Source organism: Opisthocomus hoazin, chromosome 1, assembly GCF_030867145.1.
Source record: "Opisthocomus hoazin isolate bOpiHoa1 chromosome 1, bOpiHoa1.hap1, whole genome shotgun sequence".
Classification (NCBI taxonomy): Eukaryota; Metazoa; Chordata; class Aves; order Opisthocomiformes; family Opisthocomidae; genus Opisthocomus; species Opisthocomus hoazin.
This window is the reverse complement of record NC_134414.1, coordinates 13784148-13808301: the sequence shown is the minus strand read 5'-3', so window position 1 is coordinate 13808301 and position 24154 is coordinate 13784148. Positions and strand designations below refer to the sequence as shown.

Here is a 24154-nt window from a genome sequence, read left to right as displayed (position 1 = left end):
CCCAGGAGACCTGTTTTCTTCACTGAGGGACCCCAGTTCTGAGCCCTAACTCAGATAAACTGCACTTTCTATAAATGCTCATGGGTGACATCTGACTACGTTAAATCTGGTTCTCTGTTTTCTAGAGAAAAACCACGTTGCCGTTATTAAGTTTCTCTTACAGGAAAGGGAGGAGTAAGAGGGAAATCTGGAGTTAAATCAATGTGCACAACATTCTAACTGACAGAATCCTTACTTTGCTACCAACGGGGAGCTGGGCCAAGCTTACACGATGCACAGTCAGGGATGTAGCCAGGGCCTGCACTGCTGGAGGGACTCGGGAGCAGCAAGGCAACAATCTGGGATTTATTCTTCTTTGCTCTCTTCCCTTATGCACTCCCTGCTGTACACATAAATGTACACTTTGCACAAGGGCAGTCCAAGGCAGCGCAAATTAAATAAAATGGTAAGAGGAAAGAGAGTCCCAAAGGCTGAAATCACAAAGCTTTGCTTTTCAGAGAAAATGCAGGTGATTCTTGGTTCCAGCCAAACTGGATTAACAGAAAATAATGGTGGCAGCAGAAGAACCTGGATCCAAAACGTGGATCCAAAACACCTTACACATGTCTCCATGCTCCTCTGATCCCAGACAAAACCAGTGAGCACATTAGATATCGGTTTAAATGAAAGGAAGCGGTTTAGTCAGCCAGCCTATGGCAAAAGGGTGAAGAGGGTTATACTCAACACAAAAGCAGCTTAAGGGCTTGCCATACGACCAAACCCCTCTCAGGACTGGTGTCCTCCTGGGTCCACCAGTTCTGTAAATTAAGTAAAAAGCTCCCACCCAACGCAAAGCACGCAGCTACATTGTAGTGTCTTATTCCTCTTGGGCAGAGCTTCTGGGCATGGTCTGCTGTTTGTCAAAAATCTGAGGACAGTTGGGTCCCGTATCTCACTCAACCACTAAGTCTTGTGTGGCCATGAAGCAAGTCAGTTCATCTGCCTGAATTCCTTCATTTCTACAACGGGAACAAGTAAGGATCCTGTCCTTCCTCATGAAGCCTTTTCATATTTATCAGCAAAACAAACCACGTGTTTGCTGCCTGAAGCTGTGTCCCCAGTACCTAAGTGCAAGCGAGCCTCCAGAAGGGGCTGGCTCTGAAGAACACCAAGACCATACCAGACAGCAGCAGTTCAGGGTGGTCTGGCAGCATTTTGGCCCATTATCAGTCATTCCTATCAAACTGCTCCATGAGCTTCCTCCTTCTAAAGGGTCATCTTCTGAAACATCCACACACTAAATACCGAGATATACTAAATGTTCTCTGGGAACTCATTAGAGAAAGCTATCGCTAGAACAAATCCCTGTGTCTCTGCAGTACCACTGCAAGCAGAGCACCCATCTGTCTATTTAAATGAAATGTGAGGGCTTGTTACTAATCCCTTCCTAGGAGATAGAGATTCGGGACCTACTGCTGAGGGTGAGACAAGCCCACCAGGCCAACACCTGCACTGAAAACTTGACCCCAGAGATTCTGCAGAGTTGTACAGTACAAGACCTGAAGGTGATGGGCAGTGCCATCTGTCTCCAAAGGAATTTGGGAAATATTCCCAAACTTGTTAGAGTTTCCTGATTTCCACTTTCCCCTCCAGTTTCTTGTTTCAGTGGGAAGAACCTCAGCACATAGACAAGGATGGTAAAACAGTTCCCTTGGGGGAACTGCTTGTCTGCAGATTTATTTCTTCATTCCATAACTACTAAGTGAATAACTCTGGCTGGATTGGAAAGTCTGGATATTAAAGAAGATGCCAAACCTTTATATGTTCACAATACAGCCAGCGATGAAGTCTGCTCCACTTAGGGTCCAAACTCTTATGGAGGAAAGAGTTATAGGTTTTGGAAACAGTGGCAAAACCCACACTTCTCATTCTGGTTTGTCCCATCTCGTGAATGGCCATGGAAGAGATGCTAAGAGATAAAAAAGAATCAGTACAGGAAAGCAAGTTGGACAAAGGTTTTTCTTTAAAATTAACAGATTGACTGATAGTTTTAAAAACCACAGTCTGGTGTGGTTTTAGCTTAATTCTGTAGTTATGTTTGGCTCATGATAAAATAACATTACTTCAAATGAAAGGCTCTGACTGGCAATGGGAAAGAAGAGATGAGTACAGTCTATGGCGTTTCTGCATCTCAGCAATCTCCTGATTCCTCTCAGCTGCACCTGGGGCTGACCTGCTGGAATAAGCACTTGAAATACCTCCATTTGCAAGGCATGGCACACAAGTGTCCATGATCGTTGCTTTTAAAATCCCGCTCTGTAAACAGCAGCTGCTCAGCAATCACTTTGCGAAGGGCTCTGCTCCCACGTCCACCCAGGAGATGAGCTTCAGCCTTACACTCATTGCATCGCCCAAAGCGAAGAAAGGAAAGAGCAAACCAACCACCACATCTCCCTAAGGAAACATGTCCACAAGTAATCCAACTTTGTCATTTTCACAGGATCTCAGCCCTATGACTTCCTAACAGGTATCTGAAAGGGAGATACTCTCAAAGACTTGATTTTTCCCTTGGATGTGGAACCTCACACTGATTTTATTAAGGCATATTTGATCAAATGTCATGCCACAGGCAGCTGTGGCTTTAGAAAGCTGTTTTGATAGACCTACGGCTGAATATTACTGCAGATAAAGCTACCCTAAAATCCAGCCCTGAGCTGTCACTCCCACTACACTCAGAACTGTATAACCAAGTGAGGCCTTAAATTACAGTCCAGGCTTACATATTTAAATATTTGTTATAGTTACCTCTGGATACTTTGCTGTGAAACTTGATCAACATGTTGATATATGCAGAGATTAAGTCATCTAGTCTCTACTGGCAGGCAAACGAACACTCATGAGAAGAAGTCACTGTTCTTTTTGTCTGAAATCCAAAGAATCAGATTCTAATCTCAGCTTCACTGCAGTGGATTGAAAACAACTCCATGAATTCCAAGAACTACTTAGCCAAGAGTACAGTACAAACTCGGATTTCTGTTAACCTTCAGCAACAAATATAGGTATGCCGTAAGTACAATAAAGATAGCCAACACATAAAGTGCACCCTGGAGGTGGCCAACCCTATTATGAATAACTTTAAAACATGTAAAAGCAACTTCAGTTAAACTCTGTACGGATGCACCACAATAACAGCCACAATCCTCAATGTACATACGCACTGCACAAGAACTCCCACTCCACTCAGGATAATGACCTACATATTTTCTACTTAATGATTCCTATTAAAGCCAGTGTGTATCTCCATATAACACCTGAAGGGCATCTGCAGGAATGGCCATGAGCACAGCATGCTCCGTGGCCACGACAAGCTCCCGGCCCAGCCTGCCTTCTGCACATGGCTGCCACGCAAGCCCCCAACCTCCCAGAAGCACCAGCAGCCACCATGTGTACTTGGGTTCAGAAGCTACTCACTCAGTGAAGGGATGACCTCTGGCTGCTAGAGAGCAGTTTGGTCCTGATGGCAATATCTGAACAACCCTTAAGACGCAGGGTTGACGTAGCCAAAAGGTCTACTCAAATGAGCAATGATGTTTCTAAGACTCTAACGCATCAATTAGGAGACAAATTACTTTTGATGTAAAAGGCTTAGCTGACAGACAGACTGGGGATGTCCCACTGCAGCTGAGCACTGGGGGAAGAGCATACAGCAGATGAAAAGCAACTAGAATGATAAGAGTAATTTATATCACAGAATCATAGAATGGTTTGGATTGGAATGGACCTTACAGATCATGTCATTCCGACCCGCCTCCCGTGGACAGGGACACCTTCCACTAGACCAGGCTGCTCAACGCCCCATCCAGCCTGGGAAGAGGAGATCGCTGGAGGACGCTTAGATTCCCCCCTCTCGTCAATGACCCTCTTCATGCAGATGTGAGCCAGGTCAGCACGTGGGGCAGACTAGCCCCTTGCAGAGTGCGCACCACAAGCAGACTGTGAGAGATCTTTTACATCTGCAGGAGTGATGGAATGCTAAATTAATTTTATAAATGCTAGGGCTAAGAACTACTTTAGCAGCAGAGAAATTACAAAGCCAAAAGGAAATCTCTCAGAAGAGTTACTGAGAGAAGTGATGGGAATGTCTGCAACAAAACACGCTCCTTTAGCTTTTGTCTGCCTATCACAACAATGACTTAGTCAAAGCTTCTGGGAATAGATAGTAAAATTCCTTTTGTTATTATTATCATCATCATCTTAATTTTTACAAATAAAACAACAAAACAATGACTTAAGGGATGAAACATGCCCAAAGTTACCAACACTTTGATAAGAATCAACTCTGGTTCGGCCTCAGCCAGATCCTTCGTACATCATTGTCCCCGAGAATCTATGCACAGACACACTTGCTGCTTGCACTTACAGTTAGCTAACAAAAAACTAAGTGTGAAAGCACATTTTAGGCTTGTCAGTCTAAGAACACCAAACAAAGACACAAACTGTGTTGTTTTAGCTATGCTGAAAACCTCGGGTATTTAAGAGAGTTTAAAAAGAAACCGCAAAACTAGTGAAAGGCTAATATAGCTAAAATTCCTTATCCATTTTTCTCCCTCTCCCCATCCCCAAGACATGTACCTAGGATGGGGTCCAGGATCCCAAAACTTCCATGTTCCTTTATCCAGTCACCATCATCAGAAACCAGCACCTTCCCACTGTTTCTTTTCCCATCCTTTGCTCCTAAGCGTTCGTTAACCCATGCCCAGACATGGAAGTATACTCCACTCACTCCTCATTCATCTTGAAATCCTCTCTCTCCTCCCCTCCACTTTCTCCTAGTCTTCCCACACCCTACATCTGAAAAAGTCAACAGTGGATTAACTAGTATTTATTAATGTTCGAGAATCATTTTAGCTGTGACTAAACAACTCCAAAGGTATCAGGTGCCAACAACTCCAAAGGTATCAGGTGCCAACAAGAAAATACCCATGAAACACCTCAAGGGAAAAAAGGGGTGCTCTGCTATGAAGGTAACGAGGCCGACAGCTCAGATTAAATGCCTCTATACAAACGCACGCAGCATGGGAAACAAACGGGAGGAGTTGGAAGCAATCATGCTGCTGGAAAGCTACGACCTGATTGCCATCACGGAAACTTGGTGGGATGAATCCCACAACTGGAATGTAGCTCTTGATGGCTACATGCTGTTCAGAAGGGACAGGCAAGGAAGGAGGGGCAGGGGTGTTGCCCCTTACATCAAGAAAACACTACAGAGTGAAGAGCTGTCCCTGAAGAATAGCCACGAGCAGGTCGAAAGCTTATGGGTAAGAATCGGAGAGAGAGGCAACAAAGGGAACCTAGTGGTTGGTGTCTACTACAGGCCGCCAGATCAAGAGGAGCTGACAGACGAAGCGTTCTTCCTCCAACTCCAGGAGGCTTCGCGCTCGCAGGCTCTCATCCTACTGGGGGACTTCAACTACCCCGACATCTGCGGGAAAAGCAACACAGCAAGCTGAAGGCAATCCAGCAGGTTCCTAGAATGCATTGAGGATAACTTCTTAAGCCAGGTAATAAGCACCCCTACCCGAGAGAATGCGATACTAGACCTGGTGATCACCAGTGCAAGTGAGCTCGTTGGAGATGTCAAGATCGGAGGTAGCCTGGGCTGCAGTGACCACGCGCTGATGGAACTAACGCTACTGAGGGAAATGGGAATAACGAAGAGCATAGTCAGGACCCTAAATTTTAGGAGGGCAAATTTCCAACTCTTCAAGGAGATAGTCAGAAGGACTCCCTGGGAAACAGTCCTCAGGAACAGGGGAACAGAACAGAGCTGGCAGGTCTTTAAGGATGTATTCCAGAGAGCACAAGAGCTCTCGATCCCCAAGTGTAAGAAGTCGGGCAGAGAAGGGAAGAGACCGGCATGGCTGAGGCAAGAGATGCTGGTCAAACTAAGGAAGAAGAGGGAACTGCACAGGCAGTGGAAGCAGTGACTGGCTTCCTGGGAAGAGTATAGGGAAGCTGCCCGGTTGTGGAGGGATGGGGTCGGGAAGGCCAAGGCACAGCTGGAGCTGAACTTGGCAAGGGATGCGAAAAAATAACAAGAAAGGCTTCTACAGGCATGTCAGCCAGAAAAATATGGTCAAAGAAAGCGTACCCCCGCTCATGAGCGAGACCGGCAAACTGGTAACAGCAGATAAGGAGAAAGCTGAGGTACTCAACAACTTTTTTGCCTCAGTCTTCACTGGCAACCTCTCTCCTCACCCCTCCCGAGTTGACGGATGGCATGAAGGAGATTAGGAGGGTAAAATCCCTCCAGCTGTAAGTGAAGACCAGATTCGGGACCTCCTGAGGAACCTAAACGTACAGAAGTCCATGGGACCTGATGAGATGCATCACAGAGTCCTGAGGGAACTGGCTGATGTAGTTGCCAAGCCACTCTCCATGATATCTGAAAAGTCATGGCAGTCAGGGGAAGTCCCCAGTGACTGGAAAAAGGGAAACATTGTGCCCCTTTTCAAAAAGGGTACAAAGGAGGACCCTGGGAACTACCGACCTGTCAGCCTCACCTCTGTGCCTGGGAAGATCATGGAACAGATCCTTCTAGAAGATATGCTAAGGCACATGGAGGCCAGGGAGGTGATTCGAGACAGCCAGCATGGCTTCACCAAGGGCAAGTCCTTCCTGACCAACCTAGTGGCTTTCTACAACGGTGTAACAACAAGGGTGGACAAGGGAAAACCAATGGATGTCATCTATCTGGATTTTTGTAAAGCCTTTGACACGGTCCCCCACAACATCCTTCTCTCCAAATTGCAGAGCCATGGATTTGATGGGTGGACTGTTTGGTGGATAAGCAATTGGTTGGATGGTCGCAGCCAAAGGGTAGTAGTCAACGGCTCAATGTCCAGATGGAGACCAGTGACGAGTGGAGTCCCGCAGGGGTCCGTACTGGGACCGGTGCTGTTCAATATATTTATCAATGACATGGACAGCGACATCGAGTGTACCCTCAGCAAGTTTGCAGATGACACCAAGCTGAATGGTACGGTTGAGACACCAGAAGGGTGGGATGCCATCCAGAGGGACCTGGACAAGCGGAGAGGTGGGCCTGTGTGAACCTTATGAGGTTCAACAAGGCCAAGTGCAAGGTCCTACACCTGGGTCGGGGTAATCCCTGGTATCAATACAGGCTGGGGGATGAAAGGATCGAGAGCAGCTCTGCTGAGAGGGACTTGGGGGTACTGATAGACGAAAGGCTGGACATGAGCCGGCAATGTGCGCTGGCAGCCCAGAGGGCCAACCGTGTCCTGGGCTACATCAAGAGAAGCATGGCCAGCAGGTCGAGAGAGGTGATTCTGCCCCTTTACTCTGCTCTGGTGAGACCTCACCTGGAGTACTGCATTCAGCTCTGGAGCCCTCAGCACAAGAAGGACATGGAATTGTTGGAGCGGGTCCAAAGGAGAGCTACAAAAAATGATCCCGAGGGCTGGAGCACCTCTCCTATGAGGACAGGCTGAGAGAGTTGGGCTTGTTCAGCCTGGAGAAGAGAAGGCTGCGGGGAGACCTGATTGCAGCCTTTCAGTACTTAAAGGGAGCCTATAGGAAAGATGGGGACAATCTTTTTAGTAGAGACAACAGTGACAGGATGAGGGGTAATGGTTTTAAACTAAAACAGGGTAGGTTTAGGCTAGATATAAGGAAGAAGTTCTTTACAATGAAGGTGGTAAAACACTGGAACGGGTTGCCCAGAGAGGTAGTGGAGGCCCCATCCCTGGAAACATTCAAGACCAGGCTGGACAGGGCTCTGAGCAACCTGATCGAGTTAGTGGTGTCCCTGCTCGCTGCAGGGGGGTTGGACTAGATGACCTCTAGGGGTCCCTTCTGACCCAAAACTTTCTATGATTCTATGATTCTGTGAAACAGAGGGAAGCAGCTCTGGGAAGGATGTTCCAGGATGCGGCTTCTGGAAACGGCTAAGGAAGCGGAGAGGAAGAAACAAAACTCTGCATCCTGCTGCTTTCACATAGCACACAGGTCTTTTCCCCTCTACTCTACTAATCCATAGGGAATTGCCACAGGCTTCGTTTCCACAGGGCCCTTCAGGCTCTCTCTGTCTACATTCTGTGCTGGTTTGCTCCAAAGCAGAGCCCAAGCATGCACTGTGCAAGCTGAGAGGACCAGGACCCCAGCAGGAACCCAGCTAAACCTCGCTGTGCAAATTCGCCCAACAAACCACTGCCAGGCGCATCACGTGTTGGCGAGAGTCAATTCTCCAAGCCCCAGCAGCAGCGTACGTGCCTCGATGTTTATTCCTGACCTCACGATATGGCTGCAAAAGCACACAGAATATTTGCCTATACTCCTAATGAACTGTATCACAATGCTTTTTACTAATGCATTAAACCACACCAAAGGACCCTTGTGGGCATCTTTAAATATTCCCTGAAAAAAATATGCTGCCTAAAGAACCTCCTGAACAGATGCTGCCATGTGGAGCGGAGGGAAGCGGGCCAGCAGCCTGCTGCAGGGCAGCAAAGCCCCGTCCAACACATCAGAGGTGATCCAAAGCTCACACATCATTTGGAAAGAGCTGTCCCCACACATGGAAGGTGAACGGCAAGACTTTAAAACCAGTCTGCTCCACTAAAACCCACAAGAACTCCAGCCTTACCCAACCTCCCAGCTCTGGGGAAGCAGCAGAGGTGCTCGGATGCTTTAGCAACACGCTGCCCTCGTCTCTGTGCCAGCCCTCGTGTCACCCTCCAGCTATTCGGTAGCTGATAACATGGAAGCCTTTTGGCTACTGGAAAGTAGCAGCTGCCTTTTCACTCTGTTTGCATCCTGGCCCTGAATGAAAACCTCCAGCTTAAAATAACAATAGTAATAACTGTTATTACTGTTGTTCCACCCAATCCTCTAGCTTCTTTGCCAGAGGAACATTTACTTCTGAGTAGCACAGGCTTTTTCTAGGTCCGGACCACTACAATAATACGGACACCCACTATCACAGGCAAAGCAGGAACAGAAAACAACATTTTTTCCGAAGTGTGAGAACAAAGAAAAAGGCTGGTCTTTTCCAAAGGAAACCAACAATTATGCTCCCTTGAAGATCCTAACAGCAAATAGTGGCGTCTGAATTTTGACTAAAAAAATCCGTGTAAAACCCCAGCTCTGGGTTTACTGATTGCCAGCGCATCCATCGGATGCACTGCACTGCAGTGAAAAATCCATAAAGCTAGGTCATCCCACCACAAGCTGGCAACTCCACCTCGCATGCAATCACACCACAAAGATGCAGCCAGGCAAACAGCAACTTCACTCACCTGACCGCCGCTTGAGCTCCCGTTATTTCATCACCACTTAGAGGATACAAATGAAGGAACTTTAAACACCAGCCTTCAAAAAAAAAGCACAACCCACCCAAACCCACCCCAGACATGTAAATGTGAAAATGATTAACTAATTATTTAAATACGAAGAGTCAACAAATTATTTCACCCTGTGGAAGAACACAGAGACATCCTCTTAAGACTGTGTGCTGTGATTTGTTTAAGCAATACAGGATATAATCACGTTAAATATTAAAAGGATACCAGTACAACACATCTGATAGCAAAACTGACATTTATACTGTCATTATATCCACTCGTCACTAAATTTAATCTGCATTATCATGAGAAGTGCTCAGATGGTTCGAAGGCAAAAATATAATGTATGTTCAATGTTATTTAGGAATATTAATCAGCTCCTTTATTTTAAGATGTAAAACACTAATAGTTGTTCTGAAGAGGGCTCACTTTTAACCTTTAACAACATTCAAGTGGCTGTAATTTATATCAGATTGTTTGGATTTTGATTTAGCTCTGGTCCTGAAGCTACAATTAAACTTGCAGCTACCTTCTCTCACTAGGCTTCCTCCAACAGCTGGAATAATCTTTGAAGCCTGCAAAGACACAGCAGAAATGTTATTTACAGCCAGTTTGCACAGTGCAAGCAGAGACAAGTTGTGTTGCGCTTTTCCAGGGCTGGTGACAGACCATTTCTCACCAGCACTACAGGAAGTCATAGAAACTATTTTCCCCTCACCAGATGCTCTGCAGGACCAAGCTAAGAAGCTGGAAATGCTGTAGGGCAGGATTTTAAGAAGTGCCCTGAATGGCCCCAAACCAACTCTCGTTACAGTCAGTGTTAAACCCCACCACCGGCTCCACTGAAGACAGAACTGGCCTAACTCAGGCTGTTGATGGCCACCTGCCTGGAAAGTCCAACCCATCTCAGGATGGGATGCTAAACCCATCTAAAAATAAAAAATAATTTAAAAAAAGAAATCATAGATTCCTTCTGAAACAGAGAGAAATCCACTCAGAAAGTAGGGAAGCGAGGACGATTTCAGCCCAGAGCGGCCACCCCGCGTGTTGCCGCATCTCTCCAATGGGCTCTGCACGAGCGGAGGGACGAGGGAGGGAGCCACGGGCTCTGCACAAGCGGAAGGGGCAGCCCCACCGAACCGGCGGCAGCGGCTGAGCCGCGCTGGCACGCATGTAATGATTGAGGCAACGCTCCCTGATGTCAAAGGACATCACGATCACACACTGAACGCTGAACAATTAGTAGGGGCGTCATCCAGGAGAAAGAAATAAAGTATTGTTTTCTCCCAGCCAAAGCCATTGGTGTTTCTCATTTGTGTTAACTTGCTGTAAGTGCCTGCAGGGTCCATGCTTTGATTTACTGTGGATGATGGGCAGTACAAGCAAAGACACGTTTAGGTATAATTATTACAGTAGCCAGGCTCATACACCAACATCGGCGGGAAAATCAACAACAGCTCAATAAGGCAATGCAGAATTTTCCAACACAAAACCCTACACCACTCACATCAAGGTCTGCTCTTCACTCTTTCAAGAAAACAAAAAAAAAGTAAAATCAGGAGGTTTGGAAATCAGCGGTAGCCTTGCTACTAATCCCATGGAACACCAATTTCACCCAAATTTACTCTGTATTTTGCACTTTTCATATGAAGTTAAGCAAAAACAGCATGGATTCAACAAGCGGAAATCATGTCTGACCAATCTGATACCTTTCTACGATGGCAGGACTGGCTGAGTAGATGAGGGGAGAGCCGTGGATGTTGTCTACCAAGAATTCAGCAAGGCTTTCGACACAGTCTCCCATAACATCCTCCTAGGGAAGCTCAGGAAGTGTGGGCTGGATGAGTGGTCGGTGAAGTGGATTGAGAACTGGCTGAATGGCAGAACTCAGAGGGTTCTCGTCAGCGGCGCTGAGTATAGTTGGAGGCTGGTAACTAGTGGTGTCCCCCAGGGGTCAGTACTGGGCCCAGTCTTGTTTAACTTCTTCATCAACGACCTGGATGAAGAGTTAGAATGTACCCTCAGCAAGTTTGCTGATGACACCAAAATGGGAGGTGTGGTAGACACACAGAAGGCTGTGCTGCCATTCAGCGTGACCTGGACAGGCTGGAAAGTTGGGCAGAGAGCAACATGATGAGGTTCAACAACGGCAAATGCAGGGTCCTGCACCTGGGGAGGAACAACCCCATGCATCAGTACAGGCCTGGGGTGGACGTGCTGGAGAGCATCTCTGCGGAGAGGGACCTGGGTGTCCTGGTGGACGACAGGTTGACCATGAGCCAGCAGTGTGCCCTGGCTGCCAAGAAGGCCAATGGGATCCTGGGGTGCATTAGGAGGAGTGTGGCCAGCAGGTCGAGGGAGGTTCTCCTTCTCCTCTACACTGCCCTGGTGAGGCCTCATCTGGAGTACTCTGTCCACTTCTGGGTTCACCACTTCAAGAAAGATGAGGAGCTATTGGAGAAAGTCCAGCGGAGGGCTACGAGGATGATGAGGGGACTGGAGCATCTCTCCTACGAGGAAAGGCTGAGGGAACTGGGCTTGTTCAGCCTGAAGAAGAGAAGGCTGTGAGGGGACCTTATAAACACTAAATATCTGAAGGGTGGGTGTCAGGAGGATGGGGCTAAGCTCTTTTCAGTGATGCCCAGCGACAGGACAAGGGGCAATGGGCACAAACTGAAGCACAGGAAGTTTCGACTGAACATGAGGAAGAACTTCTTCCCTCTGAGGGTGACGGAGCACTGCAACAGGCTGCCCAGGGAGGCTGTGGAGTCTCCTTCTCTGGAGATATTCAAGACCCTCCTGGACAAGGTCCTCTGCGGCCTGTTGTAGGTGACCCTGCTTCGGCAGGGGGGTTGGACTAGATGACCCACAGAGGTCCCTTCCAACCCCTACCATTCTGTGATTCTGTGAAAAACCAAGCTAAGCACAGTGTGTCTCTCAAAACATCTCATGATGGTCCTAGTCCACGACCCAGCAAGTCCAGCTCCCAGCTCAGCCCTCAAGTCCAAGCACTAAATAGATTACAGTCCTTACAGTTTAGACAACACACAGAGGAAAGGATATTAATGGTTATCATAAACTCTTGAACTGCACTTATTAAAAAAACAAACAACAAACCCTGAAGCTGGAAGCCTGCGCAGATCCCACAGCGGGACTGCTGTCTTCTGCGTCCCGACAGTACTCACAGTGCCCAAAACCTACTTGCCATTGACATACTCATCCAGATTTTAACATCGCTAGGATGACTTCAGGGTCTGATTCGATGCCTGTTACAATAGCTATTATTTTTTTGTACTGAGACAAAATGAGGCCTATGCACTTATCTAAATTGAATAAGAATTAGAACCATTTTGTTATAGCTGCAGAAATTCTCATATAAAATAAGCTAAGAGACACTAACAAGATGTAATTTAGATATTCTTCTTATTTAAGTCTCTTAAACTAAGGACATAAGGATGAACATGGCAGACAGGCTACTCAGTTCCACATTAGTTTATATTTTCATTCCTTTAGTCATCATACATGAGCAAAATACCTAAAAGTCTGAGGTGAATGCATGGTAAAAGAATACACTGTAAAAGAAAACTCTCTGCACTGGAATTACAGACACCAAAGTTTTGGCACTGTAAAAAAAAATTCAAAAAGTATCAGACAGATGCAAACACCTCAATCTCAATCAACATTTTTGTTGCATATCAACACATCCTCTTCCATACCGCTGAATATAATAAACTGAAGCAACGCATTCCTGTTGAAAAGACCAGTTTCATTACACAGCCATGACCCGGGCCAGCTCTCAGCCAGCACTGATTAAATGCAAATTCCGATATTCTGCACCACACACCTTCCACATGGCATAAAAAAAGTATCAAACACTTCCAATTTGTCGCTGTCATTTAACATAAAAATTTATCTGGATGCTGGATATACGAAATGTCTCTGAGAACAGCTCACTAGATCATGTACACACAGAAAACTCAGTGTGCACGGGCTAAGCGGGGTTGAATTAATGACTGTACTGTTGCTTCATATATCGAATGTCTGTCACTAAACCGACAATTTGCAAATGCAGAAGCAGGGACTGGGGGATGCACTGGCTGCAGCCACTGACAGCTCCCTCCACTGCAGTCTAAAGAAGCTCATCTTGCTTGGTTCAGAGGGCTTGATCCGTGTTCCTGGGAATGACTCGGGACACGAGCAGCGAGACAGTCAGCATACGTCCACATTAGGGGTTTTACTTCCACTTGTATCTGCCCTGCTTTCCTTCCCAGGGACGCTGTGCTTGTGAAAGGCACAGCGTGGCATCCTAAGAGACTTACAACTTCTCTGCACTAACAGACACAGTCTGGGCAGCAGCCAAAAAGCAAAAGCTTCCCTAGAGCACACACCAGGATTACCAACAAGAAGGGAGGACTACTCCTGGATTGAAGCTTTGCCCATTGTCATCTATGGCAAAACTCCCACTGAAGTCAGTGTAGCCAGGATTTCACCTCTGTCGCAGCGATTTTGACTCCCTGCCCACTCTGCCTTGGGACTCCCAGCCAGCACAATAAGGGTCTTAACAGTGCCAGCAGCTTTTGTGTTATGAACTGCAGGCAGAAGTCGTGAAACCCTTCACATAAGCAACTGAATACTCATCAGACCGTTAAGAAATTTAAGACATTGCTGAACTGTTACAGGATTCAAACCTCCATCCAGAAGTATGCTGTTTTGCATTGGCACACCACGCTAAAACAAACCTTATCCTAACCAACTTTCTATCCTTCAGAAAAACCTGACTGTAAATACAAGTGGTATGAGTGCAGCTGGCATGTGTCAGGAGACATTTGAGAACTCAGCACAGAAATACATCTGTAGTGGAACAGCAGCTACAAACTGCTCCTAACAAGCAACGGCTAAACACCCTAACTCTCCCCTAATTGCTCACTTCATTGTATTTGACAGAATCCATCAACCAGAGCACATCAGGTCACAGCGGTGCAACTCGGTGGTAGCAACTGTGACAACATAACCCGGTGGAATAGAAGGCTCTTGTGTCAGAAACAGAGCAAGCCAGCACTTAGGGCAACTGGGGGAGTTTTACTCCATCATGGTCCTGCACACACAGGGTAACAGCACAGAAACGTAACACACAGCCCGGGAAGCATCCTGCCTACCATCGGCACACAGGCACGCAGCACAGTCCTTCAGATGCCAAGAGCCGCTAAGTTAAGAATCAAGCTTAAGGGGAAAAACAACAACAACAACAAAAGAAAAGGAGCAAAAGTAAAGAAAAAGACAGTATGATTTGCTGCGTCAAGGCAAGCGCAGCCGACCTGCTGCTTCGCTACAGCACTAGCACCACCAAAGGATCAGGCAGAGGGATACCTGTAGTTTCCAGCTCTGCAGTGCATCGGCTCCTACCTGGCTCTCTCAACAAGACTCCAGTGTTTTTTGGACACAAAGATCACGGCTGTAAGCTCTTTCTCAGCAGCACGCTCCAAAGGCAAGCTGGCTCTGGTGGGATCATTCCCGCCCTCTTCGCATCCACCACCAAGTCCTCTCCAAGCAACAAAAGTAACTTTTTGTTCAGCTGAAGGATAAGCCCTCTGTATGTCAGCAGGAAGAAAAAAAGAGAGTCAAGAACCAGCCAGGCTACTTTGCCTTGTTCTGCTTTCCCAGCTAATGCTTATAGCCTCCCCACAACTGCTCCAGGCCAGGCATACGCCCTCGGCGAAGGCATGCGGTCCGGGCAGCGACTGGGAAATGGTGCAGCCCTTCCGCTCTGCATTTCTCATAGCTCGCCCTCGCTTGAGTTGTAATCCCTTGGCTGAGAACTCAAACCAGACTTCATAAAGCAAAGCATTTGCTAAATGAGAGATAAGTGAAAATGCCTGTGGAGAAGACCTTTTTTTTCTTTCTCTCTGCTGGACAGAGATTGGTGAAGGAGCCGCGAAACCCTGATCAAACGATGCACCTCTCTAAGCCCGGCTGACAGCGCTGCGAAGGGAAAGCAAATGAGTTAGAAGGAAAGCCTTCATTTCCTCCGGGCTCTTCCTTCTAACCAACCTGGATGCTCTAGAGCCTCTGCTGGGATGCCAGCACTGACTTCCCTTTATGTCCTGTTTACTTGCATTTATTTTAATTGGTTCTGGCACTAAGGACATTCGGCAACCCTTAATCCTCCCAACAAGAAAGCAAGGGCACGAAGCCACCACGAACAATAACCAAAAACAAAACCCCAAAAAAGGGAAAAAGACACCCACTGATGCGTTTCTCGGGGCAGTGCGGCTCTCTCTCCCTCCTGCAAACAATCCAGCGGGGTTCAAAAAGTGGGCAGGACAGGCTGGAATATTTCCTTTAATAGCAGAAGTTCGAGCTGGGAGAGCCCCGTTTAACCCATCCCAGGCCAGAGCGGGTTTCCCCCAAGCACCTCAACACACGTGCCCCCCTCTGACCCCCAGACACGCACCAGCCCCCGCACTCGCACAGTTACATGGACACACGCTCACAGACACCCGCACACGGCCCGAGCCGCGGCCGTCCCGCGGGGATGGGGGGACCCCCTGCCCCTTCCCCTGCCCCGCAGCCCCAGCACAGCCCGGCGGGGGCGAGGGGGCCGCGGCTGCTCCCCTCGCAGCTCTCCAGCCAGCGCCGGTGCCCGCAAATGGGGAGGGCACGGCGAGCTCGCCCTTCTAAAAACACTGGGGGGAAATAAATACGTATATTTAGAGAGAGATAGAGGGAGATAGATAGAGACAGAGAGCGAGAGCGACAGAGAGAGCGAGAGAGAAAGATAGATAGATAGATAGATAGATAGATAGATAGATAGATAGATAGATATAGACAGACAGATAAAAATACAAACAGGCAGGTCCTCGGGTAACACCCCTCTCTCCCCAGCCCAAGCAGCTGCAGCCGGTCCCCAGGCTCAGCCAAGAGCAACTGCAGCTGAAGAGCAGCGACAGACATGCACACCCCCTCTTTCCCTCGCCCGCTCCCTGCGACAAAAAAAAAAAAAAAAAAAGAAAAAAAGAAAAAAGCAAAAAACAACAAGAAAAACCAAACCCCCCGACATTAAAAAGCTGCGAGGTCTCGCCTGCCTGCGGGCTAACCCGCGGAGCGGGGAACGAGCCCGGGGCAGCCGCCCGCCGTTGCACCTTGCAGGGCGGAGCGGGAGAGCGACCCGCCGCCGGCAGCGCAGGGGAGCGGGGGATGGCAGCGGGACGCGGGGGATGGAAGAAGCGGGACCCGGGGGATGGAAGCAGCTCCTCTCCCCCTCCTCCGAGCCCCCCGCCGCAGAAGTTTCCCCGCGTCGCGGCCGCAGCCCCCGGCGACCCCGCCCGGGTCTGCCCGGCGGAAAGTTTCTCCGCCGCCCCCCCCCTCAGCGCCCAGCGGGTTACGCACCGGCCGGCTCAGCTCCGCGGGCTGCCCCGCCGCCTCCCGCGCCGGGTCTCCATGCCGCCGGGGGCTGCGGCGGGAGGGGAGAGGGGGCTATCCCCGCCCGGCCGCCGCGCCGAGCCCAGCGCAGCCTGACGGGAGCGCAGCCCGCGCCCGCCTCCCGGCCCGCGGGGAGGGACCGCCGCCGCCGCCCGCCCCGGCCCCGCCCGCCGCGGGGCTCCCACCGACCCGCGCCTGGCCCTGGCCCCGGGGGAGCCGCTGGGCCGCTCCGGAAAAGTCTCTCCCCCGGGGGACTGGCCCAAGGTCACCCGGTCCCGGAAAGGCGCCGGGTCCCTCGGTGTCCCCCCGGCTCCCCTCGGGGGTCTCCGCGCCTCTCTCGCCGTCGCGCCGCCGGAGGAAGGCGCTGGCCGGCCGGACAACGCCGGCCCCGCGCCCACCGGCTGTGTGTGCCCGGCCCTGCGGCGGCGGGGGGAGCGGGGTAACCCCCCGCCCGGTGACCCCCCGACCCGTGACCCCCCCGCCCGGTAACCCCCAGCCCAGTGGCCCCCCGCCCGGTGACCCCCTGCCCGGTGACCCCATGCTCGGTAAGCCCCGCCCAGTGACCCCCTGCCCGGTGACCCCCTGCCCGGTGACACCCCCCCCCCCCTCCCCCCCCCCGCTCCGGTGACACCCCCGGGCAGCCTCCGGGGAGCAGCGCGGTCGCAGCTCGCCTGGGAGGGCAGTGACGGCGCCGAGCCCCGGGGCCGAGACAGCCGGCGACATCGGCTGCGACAGCTCCACCTGCCCGAGGGGCTGCTCCCCGTGGCCTGGCAGCGAGGGAGTGCGTGTGGAGCCTTCTGTGCCTTGGCACGGATGTCCAGGCTCCGGTTCTGCCTGTTTTATTAGGAAGCTGTGATCGGGCACCTGGCTCATCATCCCTTGCTTTCCTTCTCCAGCGGCAGAGCCCAGGCCCCTGCCTGACCAGATATCTCACGAGAGAGAGAGGGATCACTTCCACATCCTTTTTCTTTCTTTTTTTTCGTATTTTAAACAGTGGTTACCTTCAGCTCTTCCCTCCTTCGCAAGAGCTGTGAAGTGCTGCTAATTCTGTGTTTGTTTTCTAGTCTGCTGTCCGTTCGCTTTGTCCATGCCCCCCGCTTGGCTGCGGGTCACAGCTGCTAAACCAGAGCCCAGGTGAGAAGGTCCCCGTGAGGACGGGCAGCCAGCGCCCTTCACCGGTTCCAGAAAACAGTCTCATGCCCCGGTCAATCTGCTGCTGCAATTTTGTGTGAAGGTGAAAAAACAAGTGAGCAAACAAAGCCAGCCAGCAACTCCGCGCTGATCACAGGGACCAGGGTAACAGTCGCAAAGCAGGAGGGCATGGTCTGTGCTGTGAAAAATGAGAAGGAAAATAAATACAAAAACTACTTGTAAAATTTACCAGCTGAAATTAAAAGTTCTGCAATGGAAGCGTGTAACAAATACCAGCTTTGTCTAAAATCTACAATAGAGTTAACAATTTGATACCCACCATCTGGTTGCATTGGTCACAGAAGGTCATCTTGTGCAAATCACCTTTTCTACCAGGTTGTTATCAATTGCATTAAAAAACTATCTAGAAGTCACACGGAAAGATCAGAGACTCACTGTGTCGCTCACTAAATAAACACAGCAAGGAGAAATCCTGTTCCAAAATGCTCATAATCCACATCTACAAAACAAATTTAGAGTAGGAGGAAAATGTATTATGCTGCAGATGGTACGGAGAAAGCAACTGATTTGCCCAAGGTCATGCAGGAAGTCTGTGGCAGAGCCAAGAACCAAACACAACTCTCCTGAAACCCGGTCTAAAAATAGTGCCTGGTAATTGCACATGAACTCCAGAAAACACACATTACACAGATAATCATCTTTTGACCAGTGTTTTGGAGGTACTGGGCTCCATTTCATTATAATTTTCAACAGCACTGATAACTGAACTGTCACTTTCTAAATTTAAACCACATTATTTGAAAGTCCTCTAACCAAAAATTCCTGTCATGGAACAAAGCACCAACAGACAATGATGCTTTCTGAGTGTGGTGGCTTCTGTCACCCCTTCCTGGGGGAAACCAGAGGGGCGTCCAAACCTGCACTGTTGTCTTGGGAGGGGGAGACCCTGCTCCTCATAGTGTTCTCCTGGGTCTCCAAGGGGCCACGTTGTCCATACCCACACCCTGCCTGGTAGCAGTGCCCCCGGATTTGATCCCGTATTCCACTGTCCCCAGTTTAGCCTCTTTAAAATATTCCCCGAAATACAGCTTTCATTTGCTCCCATCGCAAACCTGTCTCAGGTCTCGGAAGGTGCCTCCCCTGTGTCCGCTTCCGATCCCGGCTCCCTCTTACCGGTTTTCTTAGCCAATGCAGAGGTGTTGTTTGTGGTGCAGAACCCACGCAACCGGAAAACAACAGTAACATCGTGTTGCACCCTTCAGGCACCCTTCCTTGTCACTTAGGAAAGCTATTTACACATACATTTAGTGAATGTTACAACCTATAAATGCTAATGAGTATTAGTAGAAGTAGTTAATGCAGTTTTCCTTATTAATCAATCCTACCAGCATGGTAATGATTTCTGTTGTTCTTCAGGAGCTTCCTCCAGCAGGGAGTGAGTTCTGTTGATTAGCAAGACCATTTTGCATGTATATAACATTTTTGTTCATCTATAACAATCTCATTATCGTATTTCTTCTCAAGGAGGTGAGCGGCTCCCAACTTACGCTTAAGGAATAACTGGGGCAGAAGGAATCGCGTTGTCTGCTGTATCACCATTTTACAGCCACGTGAGGTTTAGTAGAATTTACACCGCTGTGAAAGAGGATGGGGAGCAGGACAGCTAGGATGCCCCAAATCAGGTAACAAGTCAGGAATGGACAGGAGCAAAGCTCTCAGCTTCACACCGCAGAATCATTTGCTATTTTGCAGTATGTCTTGAACAGTAAACAGCTTCAAATGACTCTTGGAAAGGCAGAAACATAACTGTTGTGTCTGATTAATAATGTCATCATGCGCTACAGATACAGACCAGGAAGCAGCTTTTAGGTGCCCGCATCCTGAGTAGCGAGAAGTTCTCCTTGTTTTTCTGCCAAGATGATCAGATTCAAGAAGATATGCGTGAACCACTGCGACAACAGAGTATTTCTTTTAACTGAGTAATTTACGTTGAAATGATCATAAATAATTCAGCTGGTATAAATAAAAATCAATCCAAGCAGAAAGAAAAGGTTTTCCCAAAGATTCAAGGTTCGGAAGACAGGAAGACAGGTTTTAGACCTGATGTTAGCTGACCCAGCAGTGAGCTATTGAAGCTGACTCTCAGCATACTATCATAAATTATGGAACATTGACATTTCACTTTGAATTAATGCAAAGAGCTATTTACACACCGATTTAGAGACAGTTGCCTGGGCAAATTAATACACTGTTTCCTTCACCAGGCCAAATGTTAGCAACACCACTATTTTTCAAAGTATCAAACTATTTGCATACTGAAAATGTTTGAATACAATCTGTCCCCCAGGGCTGCTGTGTGAGTTACTTTGAGAAGGTAATCAGTCATAATTTACTGGATCCTTGATCCAAAATCGAACTTGATTCAAAATGCTACAAAGATTTTCAGTGTGAGAGGTTGGTCGTTATCAGGGAATTGCTTTCTGTTAGTAGGGCCGCAGGCTGCCAACATGGGAAAAGACATTCAATGGGCTACGATTGCCTTTCTGGGCTTGCTACCAACAAAAGGTCTGGGTAGCAGCGACCAGTGGAAGAACGAGGCATGGGCACGTGACAGAAATATTCACTATACCTCGCCTGAAATGTGAACTTTCAACGTGAGTACGTATCAAAACATCAGTTTATTGCTCGTGTGTATTGGCAATGCTTTTGTCTTTTTTTTTTCAAAAAAAGAAGGGAAAATTATAACACTCCAAGTGACTTTTTGTGAAACTGCTTTTTACAGATCAGTGTTTTAGGTGTCATTACAATAAAGCATCAATTAAGAATGTGCTCAAAGACTGAATGTTTAGACTTACAAACATGCTTATGTGCTTCACTAAGCTGCGGGTTAAAATAATGAAGATAGTGATTTGAAATGCCATCCAAATGGTATTAAAATCACTAGTCACTTTTAGCAAATTCCATGGTTTTTGAATCCATCATTATGAAAAAGATACACTGGTATTTACTGCTCAGAGCCTTTTCTTTATCTCAGAGATAAAATCTCCCAAATCAGAAGTGCCTCAAGACCGATGTGAACAAATCCGCAGCCAGGTAACAGGATCCCGTATCCCGCAGGTGGGTTTCTCTCTAGCTGTCTGATTCCTGGTAGAGAGGCAGCCTTCTGGTCATATCGCAGACTTCTATACAAATCACTTCCAACTTTTTTATGTCTTCTCACTTCTCATGACAGCGGGTAACACGAGCGCGGTGTTAAAAAGGTTAACACCTTTAGGTTGAGTAGTGACAGCGCTCATAGACTTCTCCAGCAACGTGATGTGGCAGCACAAGACAGCTCAGCGGTGACGACACCAGAAATTTGCTTCAAGGCCATTCTTCGCGTTTCCTCGAAAGGCGATTCCTACACGAATGTTATTCAAGGGCATTGCGTGGCACAGCTCTGCAGGAGGGTCAGCAACAGAGGGGTTTGCAGCCTGCAGGTGCTCCCACAGGAAGAATTAAGGGGCTAGGTACGGCACATAGTTTATTGCTAGCTAGCGGTGCCGTTCAAGAAGAAAGATCTGCTGTTAATGAAGGAAACATTGCATCAGGGGTTTACCGTGCCTCTCCGTGTCATTTAGAGACTGAAATGAGATCACACATCAAAAAATTCATTTTGACAGTTCTTGTTGAAGTATTTCTCTTGTATTATGCCAGATTATGCCCGGCAGCACAAACCTATCAGCATTTCTAACAGCTGAACGTCAGAGGTTTGACTTCAACTCGTAGAGTGAGGTCATTCCACATAGAAGGGAAACATTTGAGCTGGTGTGTCTTCAGTTTCCAGCATTTGAAGGATACAGCAATATTTGTGAAGGACCGGGTAAGCTTTGATATTGTAGCTTTGATTATTTAAGTTTGCTTTGCTTTTCGGTCTGTCCAGTGCCTTCCAGCCATGGCCTGGTCTCATTTGAGCCTGGCTGTGCCTAGCACTGCTCCAAGAGAAGCAGATCAAACGCACAGCCTCCCTTCGCAGGGAACAGACCTGCCAGTCAAAGAGGGTTGAAGTGCCATCAGTGAGCCGAAGGCAAATCGCGGCAGGTGATGCTGGAACATTTACTCTCCATCGGGGTAAGCTGCATTGGATGGCTTGATCTGACATATCAAATCCTGCTCACAGAAAACTGAGAGCAGGGGTTTGTGGCTTCTTTTTTTTTTATTTTATTTCACTGAGACAGATCTGAGAGAGGAAGGAAGTGCTGTGTGGAGCCAGAAGTTTCCCATTTGTCTCAGAGCTCTGCCAGCGAGTTTCTAGGTAGCCCTTGACCTCCACCTTAACCTTCTTGAGTTTGATTTTCCATTTTGAAAAAATAAAGGGAGAGTCACTGGGGATCATAAGACAAGAAAATACGATCTTTTATGTGAATTTACTGCTCGAATTGTAGTTTGATTTGCTATTCTGCTATCTGTATCTTGAGAGACAGTAGAGAAAATATGGGTTATCTCTGTGGTGCAATTTTTCTGTCTGTGATATGAAACTAGAAACACTTTTGGTCTGTATCCTTTTTTTAGACAAATAAACCTACTTATTTTTATGTGTTTTACAGTGATATACCTTCTAGAGGCCCGACTTCAATTGAAGTCCTTTAATTTTAATAGTAGGGTGCGATAAATAGTTTTGAGATCTCTGTTGGAGCTGTCTGAGGGCAGTGGAAAGACGCTGTAGAAGAAGCACATTAAGTTAGTTAATAAACGAGACAGAATAAAATGAAAGTTACTTGTATGTATAAAAGCTGTGGAAGGTCCTGCAACCAGACAGTAGAAAGCCCTTAGGATTCAGGATACCGTGCAGCAGGAGAGAAGGACCGATCTTACCCACAATAGTTTTGCATAGCTTTTTCTGTTCATTGTCTGAAGAACTGGCTTCAGTAAATATTTAAACATGTGCTTAACTTGATAGACATGAATGGTTTTTTGACTTCAATTTTAATGCACATTTAAGCTTAGGCATGGCTGTTTGTAGGGTGGGGATTTACTACGGGATTCCCTGATCCTTTACACACATGATTTCATTAGGTGTTGTCTGTTTCTGTAGCACTGGCTCAGGGCGTGAGCCAAGCCCAGCTGAAGTCAGGGGGAATCTCAGCACATTTTGATGGCAGTTGGACTGGACTCTCTATAGGAAACAAAAACAGATTTTTGTGGAACATAAAAGCCAAAAAAAAATCCTCCTAAACTGTGGGGATGAAATACTCATTTCCTGTTTTAGGACTAGAGACTTTATAAACCAAGCTTCTAACCAGAGCAAAATTTTACCAGCTGTGATATAAGCTCCTGAATATAAGGGGAAAGTATAACATACTCTTAGCAAACCCTTGGTTTTTACTGAGCAGAAGGCATTGCTTGGCTGCGCATAACAGTTCAGCAGGAGGTAATGATCATGTTTATTTGGGTTCACAGGTTCTTTTGCTGTTATATGCTTTCACAGTACCTGGCTTTAAAAAAAAGTCTATGAAGAACATATTTGCAAATGCCAGTTTATTGGTGGTTTCATGCCATAACTGTCATTTCACATGAGGTGAGATGGCTTTCAGTTGCCATACCAAGCCATCCTGGCTTAACTTATATCACAGCTCCAGTTTTCTGCTGTTGGGATCAGCTCATAATAGAGTTACAGGATTAAAATCTTGTCATTCCTGAAAGCTTTCCTGGTAATGAGCGGAGTTTGAGAGGCAGATTTAACTCCTATGTGATTGCATTGTTATTCTCCCTCTTTTGGTGGCCACATTAATGACGGGTTGGCAGGTGCAATTCGTACTTCCAGTCTTGGCTTCACATGCTGCCCTCTGCACTCTGCTTCCAGCTGCATCATTCCCTGACCACAACCCCTGGTGCTTGCGCTTAGTGAGATAACAAATAGAAAAGACGGAAAGCAAGGAGAAAAGAGAGGTTAAAATAGAGAGGGGACAAAGGAAAAACATAGCTCTCTGCTGGTCAGATAAGAACATCCAATAAGCCAGTGGTGGATGACTTCAGTAAAGACAGGTAAGAATAGTCAGCTGCTTTATAGGACATAAAGAGGAAAATAGAGACCATGAAGTATGAAAGAACAGCTGAAATGAAATGATAAAATATGATAAAAGTCATTCAAGACAAGTATAGCATTGTCAGCTTGGAGCATCTTTGTGTTTTGAGCGCTGGTACCTGCTGAATGCCTGCTGCCTCACAGCTCCTCAGACTACCAACTGGACCTGAGAATT

General features: G+C 47.7%; 1 protein-coding gene across 1 annotated transcript in view; it reads right to left on the bottom strand.

The window, feature by feature from the left end:
- Positions 1–16807, bottom strand: part of FAT3 (FAT atypical cadherin 3) — a 439942-nt gene extending 423135 nt beyond the window's left edge. Inside the window, exon 1 of the mRNA XM_075417267.1 lies at positions 16731–16807. The gene's annotated coding sequence lies outside the window, so the exon portion shown is untranslated. The remainder of the gene's footprint in view (positions 1–16730) is intronic.
- Between the last annotated feature and the right edge of the window lie 7347 nt (positions 16808–24154).